This window comes from Coturnix japonica, chromosome 15 (genome assembly GCF_054131305.1).
Source record: "Coturnix japonica strain WE chromosome 15, WE-NBRP24, whole genome shotgun sequence".
Classification (NCBI taxonomy): Eukaryota; Metazoa; Chordata; class Aves; order Galliformes; family Phasianidae; genus Coturnix; species Coturnix japonica.
The window spans coordinates 13,227,009-13,246,727 of record NC_140677.1 but is presented as its reverse complement, the minus strand read 5'-3'; the positions used below and the strand labels follow the sequence as shown (position 1 = coordinate 13,246,727).

Sequence of the window (19,719 nt, the reverse complement as noted above, 5' to 3'; positions counted from 1 at the left end):
GCATCTTGGAGGATTGATCACCAAGATTGGGTGAAGAAAGGTGGCTTCTCCTAAATCATAAAGTGTCTGTTTCCTTTAACAGTGGACAAATTCACGTAATTTCTTCTGTGTTGTCCACAGTGAGTGCTTTAATCTCCAAGAGTTGTGAGGTATGACATGAGGTATGCTTACTCCTTGACCTAAGCTGGATTGCTGCTCTTCCCTATGCCTTTTCGTGCCTGATTTCTTTCTCTGTCAAGATTAAAAGTCTTTTCTTTCTTTGTCAAACAATATTCTGTATTGCTGGCAGGTAAGCTCAAGAAAGTCCTATTAAATCCATACCTCATGTAGAATGTAAAAGCTGAAAGAGAAAGCAAGATTTTCCTCTGTCCTTCCCCAGATATGCAGACCTTCAGATGAGAATCCTGGTATCATTTAAAGTTGGAAAGACCTCTAAGATCATCTAGTCCAACCATCAACCCATTGCCACCAGGCCCACCGAGGCTGCCATCCAGTGCACCACGGATCCAGAAAGCCCTTCTTGCACCTGTGCATCCTGACCACTGTGAGCTTGGGTCTCTGTGCTGCACTACTCCAAATGGGAATACAGAGTCATGTTTGCACATGTGGAGTGCACTTAGAACTGTGGTAAGTAGGATCAGATTAGCTGTAATTTAATTTTAATGGGAATGTTTATGCTGAAACATCTACAAGTACAAAGAGCTACAAATCATATCTGCCTTTAATTAATTCTCTTGATAAATCAGTTTCACAGACTGCACCAAATTACCTTAATGAGGAAAAATTCTTGTTTATATCAACAACATTTAGCCAAATGTGGGATGTTTATAGCAATAATTCAACAATGTCCTTCAAGGAGCACAAACAACAATGATGGATGTTTAGGTTGTGTCGTTCTTTCTGTTCTCTTCCCTCCCATCAAATAAATAATGTGTTTGGTTTAAAAACAAATGTCTCAGAGGTAGTATTGCTGAAGGAGAAATGGGCTAAATTATAGCACTGAATTATTTGCTTAGGTAAGCGAAAGTCCCACCTCGCTTGAGAAGAACCTTTTATAAATCAGACTCATCTTGAGGGTTGGCTTTATTTTAGGGTTGCTTTGGTTAATGCTATTTTAGAAACAAAGTAAACTTTATGTAAAATTGGGAGGGTCTGAGAAATTCCCCGTCCCTTCCAGCACCAGGGAGTGACCCACTCCCCCCACACACCTGCTGGCACCTTGCAGGACCCCACAGCTGGATGATATAACTTGCTTTTCAGCACATGCCACCACCTCCATGCTAGCAGAGCACAAGTGTGTGCTGTGGGTACCAGCATCTGCCAGGGCAGCAGCAGGCAGAGCAGTACTGCCAGGTGAGATGTGTTCCTGCCTGATGGAACATGGGAGCTTGGCTGGTGGTCCTGGCTTAGCTGAATGTTATATCTGTTGGGGCTGCTGATTTAGGGCAACTGATATCAAGCATGACATTGTGCCCGACCGTGGGCGTAGATTTTGAATGGCAATACAGGTTGGGATGGTGGCAAAGGAGAAAGAGGCTTATGGAAGAAGACATGAAAAAGTTAGTGTGGTACAGAGACTTGTTCAGGGCTGGATTTTGTGAGGAGAATGCAGTCCTTCCTGACAGTGAATGGCTGGGGCACAGGGCTAACCCTTGGGGAGGATTTTACTGCCTTGCTTGGTCTCTCCTTTCTTCTTTTTAACTACAGCAAGGAAACTCTACATGGGTCTGCTTGTGATTAGGGCTAAGCAGGACATGCTCAGCAGACATTATTTTCTAATGGACTCTGTGTGTTTCCCCGCATTTTTGGAATTGCTCTTTCCGACATATTTGCTCTTTGAAATCCCTCTCCATTTAATTTCTTTCACCTAATTTGTCAGTACGATTTAGAAAGCATTCACTACGTTTTTCTTTAATTGGAATTCAGATATTTGGAGTTCATATGGAAGACATGCACTAATTTTACATGGCTTGTTTAAATTAGCATCCTGCCTCATGGGTATTTGCCTGTATTTATGAAGGAGGGTTGCCCATCCTGGGTCAGGTTTTACCCCAAAAGTTTCTGGAGAATGTCAGTATAAGAGGGATGCAAACGTGTATTTGATTCATTGGTTTTTAAAAGTTGAATGGACACACCAAAGAAATACCTTTCATCCAGCCTTGTTCATTGTACTCAATTACAGCTTGCCATGCTTACCATTTAAAGTAGCATATTCTGTCTTCAGTTTTACAGCGCTGTTGAATTGGTGTGTCTTTGCAAGCATTTCTACTTAGACATAACTAAAAGCTGTATTCATCTCAGAGAGCTGTAGGTTTTTTCATAGCAAAGAGGCCACATTTGAAACAAACTCTTACTCTTGTTGTAATGTTTTTTATATAATAAGGGAAAAGCGTCCTTGTTAGAGCAGCACAGCCACCAATGAGAACTACGCTTTTCCTTTCCTTTCAGTTTGCTGTCCCTTTCCCTTTCCAAAACAGCTCAAGTCATTCCTTGGGGGCGAAAAAAAAAAAAAAGAGAAAAAAGAGTTTTTTATTTAATAAATCAAACTTGAATATAAATAACACTTTGCAATTATGAGTGTTTAAATTCCAAATTTTTTAGGCTAATCACTTTCAGAGACAAACAAGAGATTGAATTTATATCGCCTGCAGTTGTTATTGGAAAGGTATGCTTAGAGATTGCTAAATGAAGTCAGTCCCAGTGCAATTATGATCACTCAAGCATGCTTTCAACGTATCGTGCCAAATTAGGTAGATTTGAGCAATTTGACTTCCTGTAACAAATCTCCAGGGCACTTTTGAGAAAGTACAGACTGTTTACAAACACTCTCAGGTTTCATGAGTAACTCCGCGCAGCAGCAGCCCTAGCAGTGCACAAGCACACACCTGTCAAGCTGTGACAGCACGGGCTTCTCATGCCACATGTGCTGCAGAAAGACCTCACTCTCTCCGTTTTGTTATCCTTTATTTGCAATTTAAAAACTGAAAGGCCACCAAAGTTTTAATGATCTCGGACTCAGTCTTTTGAAAACCAAAAATGCTACAGGCTGCTAAATGTAAATATTGCCAGCTTGCTTTCTTTCATTTATTTTCCTTGAATTATTTGTTGTTGTTGTTGTTGCCGGAGCTGAACTTTTTACTCTCCCTAGCACAGAAAAAGCCAGCACACTGAGTCTGTGTATCTGGACTACATACAAAGGTTCTCAATAACTGCTGTTGCCCTGTTCTGGATCCAATATAGTTGGCTGCTACCTCTGCAAGAACATCTCAGCAAATCTTTAGCTGACAGTAGAGGTCTCAAACTCAGCACAGCAATTTTAAGTCATATATTCTCTACTGAAATCAGACAAACCTTCCTAAGAGAAACGTGAATCTCACAGAATGTTCTGAAGTTGCCCGTATGTCATGAGTGCCAGATTTGTGGAGCACGGCTCTTACTGAGGCAGGGATCAGATTGCTGTAATACAGTCATTGAGCAGCACGTCTTCAGTGGGCTGCAATGACATTTGTTTCCTGCTTAGGGCCCTGGACCCAGTTCTGTACCCGTGGCTCTACCATGCCCACTTGTCAGGGTTTTATGATTTTTGGTTATTGGTATTCCACATCGTAACATCACGTAGAGCACTGGGAGTTAAATGCTTTCTCTTGTAAAACTGCTTTTCAAGGGATGGCATGCCATTGTTTTTTCTTTCTTAATGCTCAAAATGTGTTGGGCCTTAATTAAGTTTGCCACTTTGCTCTATGGAGCATTCATAGAATCATAGTATCACAATGTAGGAAAAAACCTACAAGGTCATCTAGTCCAATTGTCCTCCCATTACCATTGCTACCACAAGCAACTAATCCATATCTCGTAGCTCCTCATTAACTCTCTAACTCTGCACTATATGTTGCTATGATGTGGAATATCAATAACCAAAAATTATAAAACCATGATGCTACTCTAGCATTGTCCATGTGGTCGGGGCTGGGAGTTGAGATGAGCCGGATACCGGGGCTAGGCACACATTGCGGTGCTTTCCTGGGTCGTGGCCCATGTGCTCAGCAACTCGAAGTACTGAAGGGGTTCCACTTTCCCCAAGCATTTCAGCTTACAAAAAGAAGCCTGCACAGAATGGTGTTGTACAGCCCAGCAGCACACAGATCCCTCAGCACAGCCCAGCTCCAAAATTGGAGAGGAGGAGGGTGAGTGTCCACAGTTATCCTACTGCAGTAACCAGCTTGTCTGCTTGTAATACTCATCCCTTTTACAAAGAAGAATGTAAAGCTCTCTGAAATGCTCTGGCAGCTGGGATTTTTTGCTCAGTTCAGTTTAACTGTTGTAAGGGCTTGACCTGGCGCAGAAAACAGGATCTCCTAGGGGCCATTCCACAGCCTCACTGTCATGGCCTTACCAGATTGGTCTCTGCTCACCATGTGTCCATGTAGCTGTGTTTAGTGTCTCAGGGCAGATCTGCTCTTCTTGTAGGTACCCTGGGCATCTGGCTTCTCATCAGGCTGTGGCATTAATTCAAGCTTGTCCTGCCTAATGAGCAGCCTGTGTAGGTTTTGCTAGAGGCGTGTCCAAGGTTATTGATCAATGAAGAACCCCTACAGCTAGTTTCTATTCTGAGAGATATGAGGCTGCAGCAGCAGCAGCTGTGCATGGTTGTAGCCCAGAAGCGGTCCCTCAGAGCTGTGTGTAGGGCTGCTGGGTGCCCAGGGCAGGCTGGATGCACTGTGTGCGGTGTGTTGGGGCTTTTGCGTCTGCTGGTTTTGTGCCTGTTGCTCACTGGCTCTGTTCCTGTGATATGAAACATTGCACTTCAGCAATAGCATAGTAAGTTTTCTGCAGGAGTTGGTAATGCATCATCTGAAAGCATTTCTCCCCAGCCTTTGCCAGCCAGACACTGTTTACTTTTAACTTGTATTAACAGTAATAAAGTAGAGAAAATACTTGTTGTGTATAATTAAACAAGAGATTCCTAACTTTTGAGGGGTTTTTTGTTTGGCTTAATAGCTGTCATGGCAAATTTTATCTTTTTCTATGTTTATGCAAATAAGTCTTCCCAATCTCAAGAACACTCGGTAATTGGAAATAAATAAGGAGTATTTATTTAAAAGTCAGGTCCTGTTGGCAGCTGGGACCCAAACTCTGCCATGCAGAGTGGATGGGGATGAAGCCAGCACTGCCTTCTACCTTCTCTCTGGGACTCCAAGGCTACAGCCCACTCCTTGAGCACACTGTATGGGAAGTAAGCACTGTCAGATAACATCTAGAGATTTTTCCAATTTTGACTGCTTTTTCCAAGAAACGCAAAGGTCAAGTGGAGTGAAATAGATTTTAGAAACAAACAGGGCAACAAAGAAAAGAATTAATCGCAGGTTTGAAATAACACAATGACATTGAAAAAGAGTGAAATGGATTTGTAGCTTGAAATCTTATTTGAGATTATTTATGTTCATCATATTTCTGCTTGTAAACAGAGATTAGAGCATAAACTTTATAAATCTCCCACTATGCACAGAAAGGCACATGTGCATTGCTAATGTTTTAAAGGTTCCAGTAAAAGCTCTAGGTTTCACTAACAAGCAGACACATTTTTTGTAATGAAAGCTGAGTAGAAAATACTTTCCTGTGAATTAATGAGCTAATTTTTGGATTACGCTCGCAGCTGTTACTACATGGGCTGGCTTTGGTCATTGTAATACGTTGTGATAGTCCCCCTAGTAACAAGCAGAGCAGCCCCAAAGCTCCGAGCAGTTCAAAGCTTTTGATGGCACACAGGTCCTTGAGGCTTCCCGGCACCCGCTCACTGCGATGCATGCTCTCCATCCAAGAGCATCCACATGACAGCCGTTTGCAGGAAGGCCTGCTGTGGCAATGCTTTCAAGATGTCAGTAATCAGCTAACAGCGGACATTACAGCCCTTGCTATCCAGGTTTGGGGATTTCTGCGTTCCTTCAGGAACGATCAGATTTAATCTCAGTCATACAGAGCACAGGTTCTCCAAAAGAGATCCAGGCTTGTCACGCTGTTTTCTCAAGCCAAAAATGAATGTATTTATTTTCCCTCCAAATTCTACGTTTCATCCACTGCAGCAGCTGAAATACAACATGTGCCCCTTGCTGCTGAGCTCAGCCCAGCTGCCCTGTGCAGGGCTTTAAATGGGAATGGGCTCCAAGAAAGGCCTGAAACACTGACCTGCAGCTCCACTCACATTGTGAATGGTTGGGATTTGTCTTTCTGCTCCAAACTTTACTTCTAGGAGCCCTCGGGTCCCCTTCATGCCTTATGCATTATACACTTTCCATTAACAGATGCCACATGTTAACAGCTTTAATAGAACTTATTAGGTTTAATGGGATGGCGGTAGGGAAGTAGCAAGCAGGATGATGGATAGTTGCAATTCATCCATTAAGAAAGCTTACTTTAAAAGTCTTTGTCGGTGTTTTACCTGTGTTTAAAGCATCTCTAAAGCGATCAATTAGCCAAGAACTTTTAAACAAAATATAAACCTCAGAGCTGACTTGCAGCCTAACAGAAAGCACCAAAGATAAATGACTTGTGTAGCGCCTCGGCATTTAAACTAATGTGTGTGGGGAGGGTAATTGCATCATTTTATAGGCTTTCATTTACATAAAAAGGAAATCAGTGCTTGACATGGAACAAAGTTATGTGAGAAATAACCGCAATTTGCTGGGCTGCTAATAAAATTCTGTTTGTTTAAAATGAGGCGGCTGTTTTCACAAACTGATTGTATAAGCAAGGACGACTATTTTATGATCTGTGCTTTTTTCTTCACCTCAAACGCTGTGTGTGTTGCAGTGAGTTTTGCAGTAAAAGAACCTTGGCTTCGTAAATAGAATAAAAAGGAGTGGCTGGTAAACAACCTTGCAACCACACTTTCCCACCGTGAAATTGTCAGGAAAAAAAAGTCTTATTGCATTTGGATATGAAGCACTGTGTACACTTTTGGAACTGTACAGCTGGTTATTAAATGGAACTCTTTCCTTGCGTTACCCAGGTTCTCTCTGGTGTTTTGCTGAGGTGTTGGACACGTGTAAACGTTCATTACTTCATCTGCTGTCCAATGGACTTGGATGCCACAAGATGCTCTGCTTTCAGGCTGGAACCCAACAAGCGCAAAGGTCTTCTGCTTCTGGCCCCTGTGTTACGGATCCCATACCAATGTGAACACATTGTTTAGGTGAGCTCTGATCCACATTCATCTTTTCTGATTTCGGACAGTTTTCTTGGGCAAATGGTTGCATCCATGCTTCCTTGTCCTGCATGCTGCTTGGCAGGAGGAGAACTGGGCATCAGTGAGATGCAATGCCAGAGTAAGTGTAGGCAAGGGGATGTGGCTGTGTGGGGGAAACGAGACCTGTAGGCAAAAACAGCCTTAGCGTGTATTTCTCTCATCCAATTCAGCATTCCTCTAAAGTCCTGGGGACGTTCAGGGCAGAGCTCCGAACTGTCACATTCCAGCTCTCTGCTTGCAAGAAACCAATGAGTTTAGGACTCATTCCTCTTCTGAATTGTAATTTTTATCTGTTATATTTCTGAAAGGTGCAATTGTTACTCTGGGTAAGAGTGACTCTGTTATTTAAATCACAGAATGTGACTAAGGGTTTATTTATATCCAGTCAGTTCCTTAAATGGGAAACAATGCACTTGTGTTTGTTCTAATGCATTATTAATTTCAGTCTGCTGGATTTCTTTTCTTCTGGAGTATGAATCTATTGTCGAGAAAGAGCCAAATTTTGTGTATATTTAAATATATACAGATTCCCAAAGTTTGAAATTATATGATTTGTGCTCTTTGCAATGTATTTACCCAGAAAGGTTTGACTCCAGTAGAGCATCTGGTTCCCAGTGCATTCCTAGTTTCTAACCCAGCTTTGGTTTTGACAGAAGACCAAGAGACAGAAGGTCACATATTGAGCCCCTGACTCAGCGGAAGGCGTGAACCATGCTCTGGCTGCCTGTGTGCCTTCTGCTCCGTGCGCTGGGAACAGGGCAGCAGCACGTTGCACCATGCCAAAGAGCTCTGGCCCAAAGTGTCTGGTAGGGTGGGAAGCAGCAACCACCTCTATGCTCAGAGATCTGCCTAACCCATATCCTCACTGGTCTCAGGTGGGGCACCATGTTCATTTCCCTTTGTTTGATGAGCAGTGCGAAGGAGATGTTCCTGATGGATATGTGGTACAGGAGCCTCTGAGGTATAGGTGTAGGTATGGTAGTCTTGGTGACTTTCAAGTACAGCAAAGGCCATGTGCCAATTGTTAGAAAAAGCATTGGGTGCCTCTAGGTGACCTGCAGAGGGAATGTTAGCATGGTGCAGGAGGGGGATGACTTGGTGCTACCTGCTGGGTCTGCACAGCTGCTCTTGTGGTTTTAGGAAAACCTAAGGCCAGGTGTCCAAATCAAACTTAGTAATTTCTCTTTTATTTTCAGATTGAAGGGGGAGACCAGCGTGCTGGGACAGCTCTTCTGTTCTTTAAGTGCAGTTTCCATTCACATGAATGCAAAAGTCCAAATTCAAGTAAGTTCTTAGCATCTATTTTTTAGCTGTGTTTCAGCCAGATACCTGCATCAAAAATCACACTACTTTTCCCAAGGCAAGTCATTGGTTCTATGCTGTATCTGCAAACAATTAGTCAAAAATGGTACTTATTTGAACTGTAATGGTCTTAATCTTCCTATGCAAGAAAACTCCTAAGCCTTGAGCCAATATTGTGACAGTTAGTTTATTATTTGATAACACAGGCATTCTGTATAACAACATTGCTCTGGATGTGGAGTGTCCTTTAATCAAGTGCAGGGCTGGAGAGAGAAATCATAGGCGTATCAGTCTTGTAAGTGATAGGAAGTCATCAGCACTAATTGGTTCTGCAGAAAGCACAGTCCACACAGAGCCGCTCTTCCCTGTAGACCCCCCAGGATGCCCTCAGCAGCTGTGCAGGGCAGGAATACGACCCATGTAGGACATGAGCTGTCCTGACATGCTGGAGACAAATGTTGATGATCCAAATGAGCTTCATCAGCCCTCACGTTCACGGCCTTTGAGAAGCGCATGGCTTCTCACATAGATCAGGAATCCTGAGTTGTTCCATCTATTTCTGCAAATCCTGAGCTTGGCGAGCATGGAGAAGGTGAAAGCTGCACCTGGCTGCTTCAGCTGGCATCATTCTGTGCAGACATGGAAATCATTCATTTGCTCTTTACAGACCTGGAAATTCCTGTTGTCGAATTAAGTTCTGGTGATCCATGGGGATATAAGACATGCTTCTACAGACATGTTTGCTAGTAACTGGCAGCTGGCACGCAGTAATTTATACTGATTCAGAAACTGATATTCTGTAGCTCTCGCAGCAAAGTCTGAAAACCTTATTCTCTGCTGAGATCCCCCCCATAAATTTCTATGGCATGTTTCAGTTCCCAATCTGTATTTAATTTAGGTTTAATAAGACTTTTATAACGTAGTGTATTAACTAACGCCTGGCGATTATTAAAACCTGCAGAGGATTAACAAGTTCCTGGCTCAGACCAGTAACGCCTCTATGAGCTGCAGTCCTGCAGGTGGAAGTGCCCTGCCCCACCAGGGATGGAGAGCGGGTGGGAGATGTCATCTTCTACCTGGCCCAGAACAACCGGTGTCACAGCTGAGCTCCACTGAAATCTGGGTGGGTTTTACCTCTTGGTTGTGGGAACCGAGATTTCCCCCCCTGTCTTTCCTTCACGTGCCTGCTCATGTCCTGCCACATCGCCCACGCTCCGGATTAACTGACCTGCAAACAACAGACAAAACATTAGAAGTATTAGACAAAATAATGGAGGGAAAATGTACATTTCCCTGTCAAAATATCTGGTTGGGCTGTCGGTGCAGGACTGACAACATCTCCTAGCTCGTGGCATGCAAAAAGGGGATTATTTCTCACCGTGTGGGAAGGGGACACGGCACGCCAGGCAATCAGAGCCGCCCCGACACGCCGAATGCTGCTGATAACATCAGGGCAAAGTGCCTGCCAGCAAGACGGCAGCAGCAAGCTTGCCAGAGTGGGAAGGAAAGCGTGATAGCGTCATCTCATTCTGCTCATAAAATAACAACGTGTTTTTTTACATCACCTAGGCACTAAGTAGCGTTGCACTTGCCAAGCTGTAAGAGAAGCCTTTGTTTAACAACTGGAAAAGGTGCTTAAATCACTCATAAAATATTACCTGGGTTTGACAAGTTTATCTAGCAGTACCGTTGAGATCCTCAACAGTGGTGTTTCCGCGGTGAAAAAGAGCATTTTATACAAAGGTGGATGTTTAACTATTAAAAGCATTAACAGAGGTTTAACGTGATGCTCTCTTGCTGCCTGCCTTGAGCCTTTAACCACTTCTGTGGGTCTGCACCAGGCTGGTGTGAAGGATGCTGTGATGTTGAGGATTGCGTTGGAAGGCGAAGAGAAGAGGGGATGGCAGGAGACAGGCAGTGGTTCATTTCAAACCATAGGCAGTACTCTGATCAATGGGAACTAAAACTGGGGTTCTCTCCTGGGGCAGGGAGTGCCAGAAATTCAGTGGGTCCATCACAGTAAGTTCTTCATGCAAGATAGATTATCAAATCATAGAATTTAGTCATTAAACTGTCATTGTTGTCTGTGGCTCCTAAAATTTTGTCCTGGGATTTTCCCCCCTGAGCACAGCAGGAAGACTGTGATGAAGCACTTTTTATCCTATTGGGGTTTTTTCCTGCCCTCAACCCAGAGGCTGCAGCACCATGAGCCAGGAAGTCCCAGGGCTGGGCAGCAGCCGCAGGCAGTGACACTGCTGCTCTCAGGGCCATGGCATGGTGCTGGCCCCAATTCATTACCCACTGAGCACAGAGGTCAAGCACTGAGCCCTGTGGTGGGGCACCTTGTGCAAAATGTGTGTCCTGGGAGGAGCCCCTGACAGCTTTGATTTTTCCCACACACAATCTGTTGGTACAAGATGTAATCTGTGAACGAAAGGGCCATGGACAGGATGATTGGGGACAGCTGCTCCCCAGAGGCCTCCAGTGGCTGAGCTGCACTGAATGGCCATGGCCCCGGGACAGGAGAGGTGTCAGGATACAATGCAGCACAGATGGAAGTGAACGGGATTAAGCAGCGCTGATTAACTGTAAGTATTTTTCAGCAGTGTAATGGCACTTAAATTGAAAGAGATGGAGGCTAAAAGAGGGTATTTGGATGCCCACTGGCTTGCTGCAGTCCCAGGATGCCCGAGCAATGCCCCAGATGGGCACCCCATATCTGCAGGTACCTCTGTGCCTAATAGCACTTAGCTTCAAAGAAAATGAGCCTTGCAGCAAGGCTGCCCTTCCTTGTAACGATGAGATGTGTCCCTTTTTACAGACACAGCATGTGATGTGTAACATCAGATTGGGATCAGCAGGCAGGGCAAGAACTGCTCCCATTTTTTACTGAATCTGTGTCCTTCTTTCCTTTCTCCTGCATGAAGAGGTGATTGCAGCAGCTGCTCAGGTCTTCCCTGCTACTGTTCTCTAGAGGTAAAGCACAGGTGTGTGCTGATAGACACACCTGTAGTGCACAGGTGAATCCTGCTGGCCTCTGGTCTGAAGGCTGTTTATTCACAGAGTTCTCCCAGTTTAATTTATGTTATTGAATCTGAGATGTGTGGAGAATAAACACAGCACTTTCTTGATTCCCTTCTGACACAAATGGAAGGCGTTCATTTTTTTTAATTGGTTATTTTGACATTATAATAATAACTCTTAAATCTGAGAAGGTGGAAATGTGCAACTACAGAGCAGGTATGAAGAATCCATGTTGTTGTGACTGGAGATATATGGGAGAAAATCCCAATATGCAGAATAGCAGATATAATTTATGGTGTTTTGATTAATCGGTGTCACACAGTGGACTTTGGCTCAGACCAACAGTTAATTTTAATGAATCTTGAATACATGCTTTCTGCTGGCACATCGGTGATATTTCTTCCTCCTCTCAGCAGCTTTCTGTGTGCTCCTGACATTCTGCAGTGCCCTCGTGTCAGGAAAAACTGATACCGAAGTGCTGATGCTGTAGCCTGGGGAAGGTCTGCTGTTTGTGCTGGTCTTTCCCATTCCTTAAAGAAGCAGTGACATCAGAATCAGCTCTCAGGTGAGTTAATTTCTCTCTCAGTTTACAAAGTGCTATACAGGAGCACTCGGTGCTTTCACACCCAGCAGCTGGGAACTGTGGGCAGCTCCTGGACCAGGCCCTGGTCAGAGATCAGCAACAGATCAGTTGTATGCTACTAAATTGCTTTTGCTGCTATCAAAACCTTCCTTGTGCTCCACTACGTACCAAATGATTACATATAATGAAGGCTGGATAATCTGAAAGAGGAGGAAAACTGGGCCTGCAGTCCATTCCCACTGTGTAATGGAACAATTTCCAATTTCTATGTAGACCTGAGCAAGTTCCTATTCTGTTTCTTTGTGCACTCATATATTCAGGGCATGCAGAATCCCCAAATTGCTGTGCTATTGCAATCCAAGAATTAGCAGCCACCCCATCTGGGAAAAAAAATAAATCAGTTGGATTATATGATGAACTTTCCATCTGAGGTTGTGATTATTTTGTCTTCATTATTATAGGCCCGGTGATCTTTTTTCCCCTTAGTTTAGAAGAGAAAAAGACCAGCAATTTCCGTAGCTCTGGCTCTCAAAACTATCTGTCATTTTGCCTCCTTACTGGAAATGCCACTGCTCTGACTGAGCAGATGGTTTCAGCGCAGGCTGGATTTTGGGAGGCAATAATCCAGTCACTGAATGCATGTAACACTGGGTAGGAGCCAGAGCAATTTAATAGGATTAATGGCACGATTATTTTCATATATAATTGTATGATGTTTATTTGTTTATAGACAACTTAAGATCATTAAGTCGTGTTTAATACAAGAGCTACTACTTCAGCTCTGCAGAAATACATCTTTCATTTCCATGGTTGTATGCAGTGGACATATGCATTTCCTAACAGCTGGAGAAGAAAACCTCCCACTGCAACTAATTTGAGGTAAGGCATTCAACTGTTCATTAGCATGTTTAATTTTGCAGTTTAGAAAACAAAATGTCCCTGATCAAACAGGCCAGCAATGGTTTGGAACACAGTTTTGTAACAAGCAGTACTTCCTGCTGTGGATACTGTAATAGTAGTTGTTACAGGCACTTGGAAAACACTGCTTGGCAGTGGCTTGCAGTAGAACTTCAGTTTATCTACATGGGCTCTCCATACGATGACTGCTTTCTGCAGCAAGGGTGCTGTAGTCAGATAGCATGCCCCCATGAAAGGTAGAAGGTGTAAAGGAATTCAAGAGCAGTACGATGTGGAGTGTTTCCTTACCTTGTCCTTTTGGGTTACACTGGTGAGGAGCAAGGTGGTGTGATTTAATTCCTTCTGTGGCTTTAAGTCTGTCTGAGTGGAGCATGGTTGGAAGCAAGTGCTTGTTTATGAGGAGGAGCTCAGTAAGACTTGCATGCCCAGGGTGCTGTCAGTGTGGCTGACTGCAGCACAGCTTGGCCCCGGGTGGCCATGCTGGGCATGGACACACTGATGGGACATACAGATGGGACACGCAGACTGTATAGCAGTCAGACCATAAGCCAGGGCTACAGGTAGAAGGGAAACTTGCCACTTATGTATAATTTGACCTATTACATACAGCAAATGATAGGAAAATGGAGAAACAAAAGGGGATCAACTCTTCAGTCATCTCCATCTTTAGACACCACAAAGAAGAAACACGAGTCGATTGAGTTTCCTAAAGGTGAATCAAACTCACCGTCAGCCAGGAGTCTGGCATTATTTCTCAAAAAGGGCTTTTATTTGCAGGTGGGTCCCAGGCATTTCTCCGCAGGTCATGGTGGAGATTATGTTTCAGGTCAGCAGCCTAATGAGGAGCTGCCTGCCCTGCCAGGCGAAGGAATGCCATATGGCTTTTCTTCCCTACTTAACACATTATGAAAACTAAAAGAAACATCACTTGGAGCTGTCTTGGATTGTTAAGAGTTCACGGGGGAAACAGGACTGAATGTGTGATGCGGTTTGTGAACAAATGTTAGCAAAATCAGTTTTGTACGGAGCAATATTGGTTTTCTGCTATTTAACAGATTCTGACAGTTATTGTTTAGCATAGTTTGGCAGCATATTAAAAAGATTTGTTCTCTAAACAAGACCCACTTAATTGTTTACCAGCATCTCCCTTTCTGTTTAATATAAGTAGAGGCAGCTTCCACATTTGTTCTGCCAAAGCAAAGCGGCATGGGGACAAGTCCAATGGGCAGCTTGGCCTCCCAGCTATTTCCAGAGAGATCACACTCCCGTGCATACCAAAGTTAGTTGCCCATGAATGTGTTGTGATCAAATGGCTGCAAATATGGTGCACAGGTGCTGTGCAGGAGGAACTACCTAAAGGCTGAAAGAAGCCAATCTGGAGATGTAGGGTTGTTGTTTTGTGGCAGCTCAGTTGGCAAATTCTTGATAAAATTATTCTGATCCAAATCACATAATCATAGAATGGCCTGGGTTGAAAAGGACCACAATGCTCATCCAGTTTCAACCCCTCCTGCTCTGTGTAGGGTCGCCAACCACCAGACCAGGCTGCCCAGAGCCACATCCAGCCTGGCCCTGAATGCCTCCAGGAATGGGGCATCCACAGCCTCCTTGGGCAACCTGTTCCAGTGCATCACCACCCTTTGTGTGAACAAAAAGACTCTTGCCTTAAAAATCTAGGAGTTTTCACTGCGAGCTTTGTCAAAGTTTGTCTAGGGACTCGCTCTCTCTGACCATGAATCTGTCTCCCTTCTCTTGTATTTGAGTGGGGGTTGTGAGGCTGATGAAGGGATAGACTCCAGATGTTGGTGGGGGGGGGGGGAGAAAGAGAAAAAAAGTCTGAACTGATCCCAACAGAGAATGTTCTGAATCAATGGCTTCCATAGTCTTAACAGCCCACAAGCCCCAGCTCCAGCCAACAAAGGCATTATCTGTGCCAGGAGCGATGCCGCTCTCCGACTGTATTTGTACTACAAGCTTATTCATATTCAGCGGAAGTGCCCTGGGTCGGTGAATGTTCAGCTAGGTAACCCCGGGGTCAGGTTTAATTTCTCTAAAAGGTGGCACATGGCAATGAGTGAGCTCTAATGATTTAGATAGTATCTATTTCACATCAAGAAGTTTCCACTCTGAACAGACCTAATCGAAAGTAATCTGAAAATTAGGGAAAATAAAAACCATGCCCACTATGACCTAAATACCTATTTCCTTGAATTTTATGCCCTAAATAACCTCGTTCCTGGGAAGTTTTATTTGTCCCTTCTGCTAAATATACAATTGCCTGGGATAAATGGTTGGTCATAATCAAGACTTTTAAAGCTGCAACTGTTAAAATATTATTGTTCTGCTAAGAATTCTGGAGGGGAGAGCAGCCAGTATATGGGGAAAGGGGAAAGGAATATCTCTAGGCTGTCAGAGCAAATATCATGTGCACTGCTGTCCACGGGAACACCATTTGTGCAGCACTGCTTTCAATTCTATATACATGTATGTGTGCATAGATATGTGTGCACATTGTGCTGTGTGATATGAGAGGGCTATTGTCACAGCCAGGCAAAAGAATGTGTTTTTTTATGGGATGCTGAAGTCTTCAGAGATGAGTTCAGGTAACCCCTGCAGACTGGGCATCACTGTACCAGACACGTAGGCATGGTTTACCCAGCGCTTTGTTGCACACCTATGGGAAGCAGCTATTTTGCTGTGTTTGTGCCCTGCACAGCTGTCCTGCTTATTGCCTTTGGACAACCATTCCTAGGTAAAGGTGTAGTGCACCCACAGTTTGACTGGGGGATAAGCAGGCATGCAGTCTGAGCCTGCTGGAATTTCTGAGCCCTGAGTTACGGTCAACTGCCCACATTTTGCAGGGAGATCTCAGGCAGAACCATGTTCACCCTCTAGTCAGGCATGCAAACCTACACCCATGGCTGAAGAGGCAGTGGTATTTGGTTTGCTAGCAATTAACATATTGAAGTATTTGTTTTGAAAAGCTAGAGATTTCTTTATGACCTTGAGCCATCAAAGACTAAGTATGCAATTAGTTTTAGCTGCAGTGAGGCATTTAAAGTCAAGCATGTGTTTTAGAGCTTTGATAAATCAGGGCATAGCAGAAACAAATTTGAAAACAAAAAATATACATAGAGTCTAGGGGAAAACCATTTCAGCTTTGCAATCATGCCATTTCTAAAGAACACTCATGTCACACAGCTCTTTTCCTTGGCAATGGCATTGTGTACCCCAGTGATGGGATCTGTGCCAGGTCCATGCCTGCTGTACCACACTGCCATGCTGGCAGAGCCCAATTGGCTGTACTCTGTGCTGTGCTCAGCCCGGAGTTTTCTAACACAGCACGGGGGCTTGAAGGACAAGTCATTAGTGCTGTGTTGCCTTCACATATGAATGGATCTGTACCTGGTTAAAATTTTAATACAAAGAAAAATTACATGTTATTTGCCTTGATTAGCCTTCTTCATTGGAGCTTAACCAGAGCTCACAACAGCACCAGCACTGGACATGCAGGTTTTGCCTGTGTTTGCCATCAGTGAGGGGGAGGTGACACTGGGTAGCCACTGTGTGTCACCTGTTGGCTTTTCTGTAACAAAAAACCATAGGCAAAATGGCACAGAGCTTCCTTCCAATGCAAACCAATGTGATATGTCCTTAGAGGTGCATACAGTACCTTAGACTTTCCTAAGAGGATTCTGTGGCTATTCGTCAAGAGAGAAATGGGATGTAGTGTCCCTGCAGCCATGGGGATGCAGGTGGTGATGGCACAGAGGCCAAGCTCAACTGGCCACAAGGACGTTGGGATTAAGGGATGGTGAATGCACACAGTACTTGTGGTGGTTTCTGTGGGGAAGCAGAAAGAAAGTGGGCAGTGAGAGATGACGTGCCCAGCAGTACCCTATGGGAAATCAAGACTCTCACTGCCACATACATGAAGCAGCAGTGGCTGTGAGGTTTGAGCCCGTCCCAGCCTCCCACTGCCCAAGGAAAAGGGAAACAAGGATCATGGCGCTGAGGGGTGGGTGATATGATGTAGTCAAAGAGAAATAGAAACTGAGAGGACAGAGAGACAAAGGCCTTGATCTGTCTGATGTTCTGCTCCTATGCCTGGACTTCTGTCTGTTTGCCTGCAGGCCAGTGGATGGGAAGAAGGTGCTGATGTGTGATGTGAACCTCACACAGATGAGTAGGAATGGGGCCATCCAACCACCCATCTATTTTAAAATGTTTTTTGCGTTCTTCCTCCGTTACCATCTAGGCATCTTGTTGCAAAACACGGACATCCTAAACTATAATTTGCTTTTGTTGAGCTATTGATCCTGATTGTGCCTGAGATTTGGGAGTTTCCCAAATACAATAACTGTGTTTACATGCAGTAGTCAGGGAGGAAATTGCATGTGAAAGCACTCAATAAGGAGATGGTATTTTGTTGCAATTATACATAAGCCTTGTGTTTACATGGGGTTTTTAAGGAGAATTCAAAGCATATCTCCTTTTTGTGATGCATCAACAAGCATATCAAATGATTGTTCAAAAAGCTCGTGCTTTTTGCAAAAATAGAAACCAAATGGCTGAACGATTTCCAACAGAAAAAAAAAAAAAATTGCCATAGCAATTCCATGGTCTATTTAAAACTCCTTTATAAAACCTTTTAAATAATAAAACTCTACACTCCCAATTAAAGGAAAAAAAAGCTCAACTCTACTGGCTCTCTGGGTTTCAAGTTTCTAAACATTATATGTTGTAGGGCCACTATATGAAACACATATTTGTCCCTGCGTGGGTTGTACGTTCCTTTCTTTCTCCTCAGCAGTTACTGGGCTGCCCGGGTTGCTCCCATTGTTCCACTGGGCTCCATAGGGCACTCACAATTTTACTGCTGTCCCCGAACTTGGCCTGAGCAGCTCTGGAGCCATTTCCCTCCCAGGACACACAGTTGAGCTGCTGCTATTCCTGCTAAGCCTGAACAGCGATGGCTGGAAGCCTCTGATCTCCCCTCACACTGCCTGCTGTAGTAGCGTTTGGCAAAGTGCAACAGAACCACTCATAGGAACAACTGCTGAGTGTGCAACTGGTGGAAAAAAATAAAAGGAAATAAAAAGAATGAAGGCTGTGCACATTTAGATACGCAGGAGGAACCTGTTTTTGGAATGAGTGATTGCAAAACAGAGGCTGATCTTAAAACCATTCAGAGGATTTTATTTTCACCATTTTTTAATGTGCTTCTTTTCAAGGGGAAACGCAACTTCCAGCACACCGGAGTCCTGCCACATCACCACAGCTTGCTCCACACGTGTCCCTTGGATGTGCTGTCTGGCCTGCATGGAACCCAAGCCTGCAGCAAGGGGTGAGCACATGGATGGCTCCTGCCGTACACCTGCAAGGTGCATGGCATGCAGAACTCATGAGCAAACAGCTTTGAATTCAAAGCTCCTCTGTCACACAAACTGCCTTTTAGCAGGCGCTGCAAATTGTCTCTTGAGTGCCACGCGTGCACCTTGGCCAGTCACACGATACGTTTAAAGGACACATCTCATTTTGGAGTTTGTGTTACAGAGGCCTCTTAAAAACAATTCTCTTTTTCCTTTACAGAAAAGGTCTGGTAATTTAGGCTCAAAACAAACACGTTAAGCACATTACAAACTGAAACCATGCTCTTTGCACTCCCATTACAGCAGCAGGCCAGCTAACCTCATGCATAAACATGCAGATTGGCTAATTCTCTTGCTCTATAAACAGGATGCGTTGCACTGAGCGGCAGCGTGGCACCTCCGCTTCAGAAATACACCGAGCTTGGCAGGCCCGTGTTCAGGGCAGGGGGAAGGCGTGCACTGCACTGAGAGCAAACAGATGGGATCAGACACAGTTTAATCACTTACATGAGGCTGAGCTGATTGCCAGGACTGGAGTGGTACGTGCACAAGCCAGGGTTTGGAAGCAGCTGTCTGTGCGGCACCTGGCTTGCCCGCACTCCATTGGAGTGTTTGCACATCTCTGCTGACCTCGGGATGGCCGTCAGTCTGTCCTTCTGTCTTCCCAACAGCAATGGTCGGCTGATGTTCTACCATGGTGAGTTCTGCTGCCAGAGCTGCTATTTCTATGCTTTTTTAAATGGAGGGTGGGGAATGTGCGGCTCATGTTCTGATGCACCAGCAAAGGGCTCTGCTGTGTGAACGTGAACACTTTATAAAGGCCTAGTAGCAAAGGAACAACTGTGGAGAGGAAACAGAGACACATTCTGGGTGTTGGGCTCCCCTTACCCCAGCCTGAGGCATTACTCTCATGCAGGTCAGTGACCATATGAGAGTCACTCAGCCTCTGGTTCTGTTGGCATTGTCAACATGGTGACCCACTAATACCTGCATAGTGCACTTCCAAAGGGCCCCCTTGTCACTCCCAGCCTGCAGCCCACCTCTCCTCTCTGACTCCATCTCTTTGCTCAGAGGTGCAGGTGCTGCAGGTGAGCTGCCCCACAGGGCACCACTCCATACACCAGGGCCAGGTCATCCCTGAGGAAAACTGTGTGATTTAAATCTTCTGGCATATGTTTCCATGTTTAGTGCTGTTTAATGAAAACTGCTTTTCTTGTGTGCCTGTGTACACAGACATATTTGGCCATGTTTTTCCAATTACTTTCACACAGCAGATC

The 19,719-nt window shown here is 44.5% G+C and overlaps 2 long non-coding RNA genes across 2 annotated transcripts; both read left to right on the top strand.

The window, feature by feature from the left end:
* The first annotated feature begins 379 nt into the window (after positions 1 to 379).
* LOC146758371 (uncharacterized) lies at positions 380 to 8,527 on the top strand. Its single transcript, XR_014934662.1, has 3 exons — positions 380 to 627; positions 7,007 to 7,189; positions 8,440 to 8,527. It is a non-coding gene; the product is annotated as an uncharacterized LOC146758371 (long non-coding RNA).
* A 3,458-nt stretch (positions 8,528 to 11,985) lies between these two features.
* Positions 11,986 to 19,139, top strand: LOC146758370 (uncharacterized). Its single transcript, XR_014934661.1, has 4 exons — positions 11,986 to 12,134; positions 12,883 to 13,031; positions 18,305 to 18,417; positions 18,810 to 19,139. It is a non-coding gene; the product is annotated as an uncharacterized LOC146758370 (long non-coding RNA).
* Positions 19,140 to 19,719: the final 580 nt, after the last annotated feature.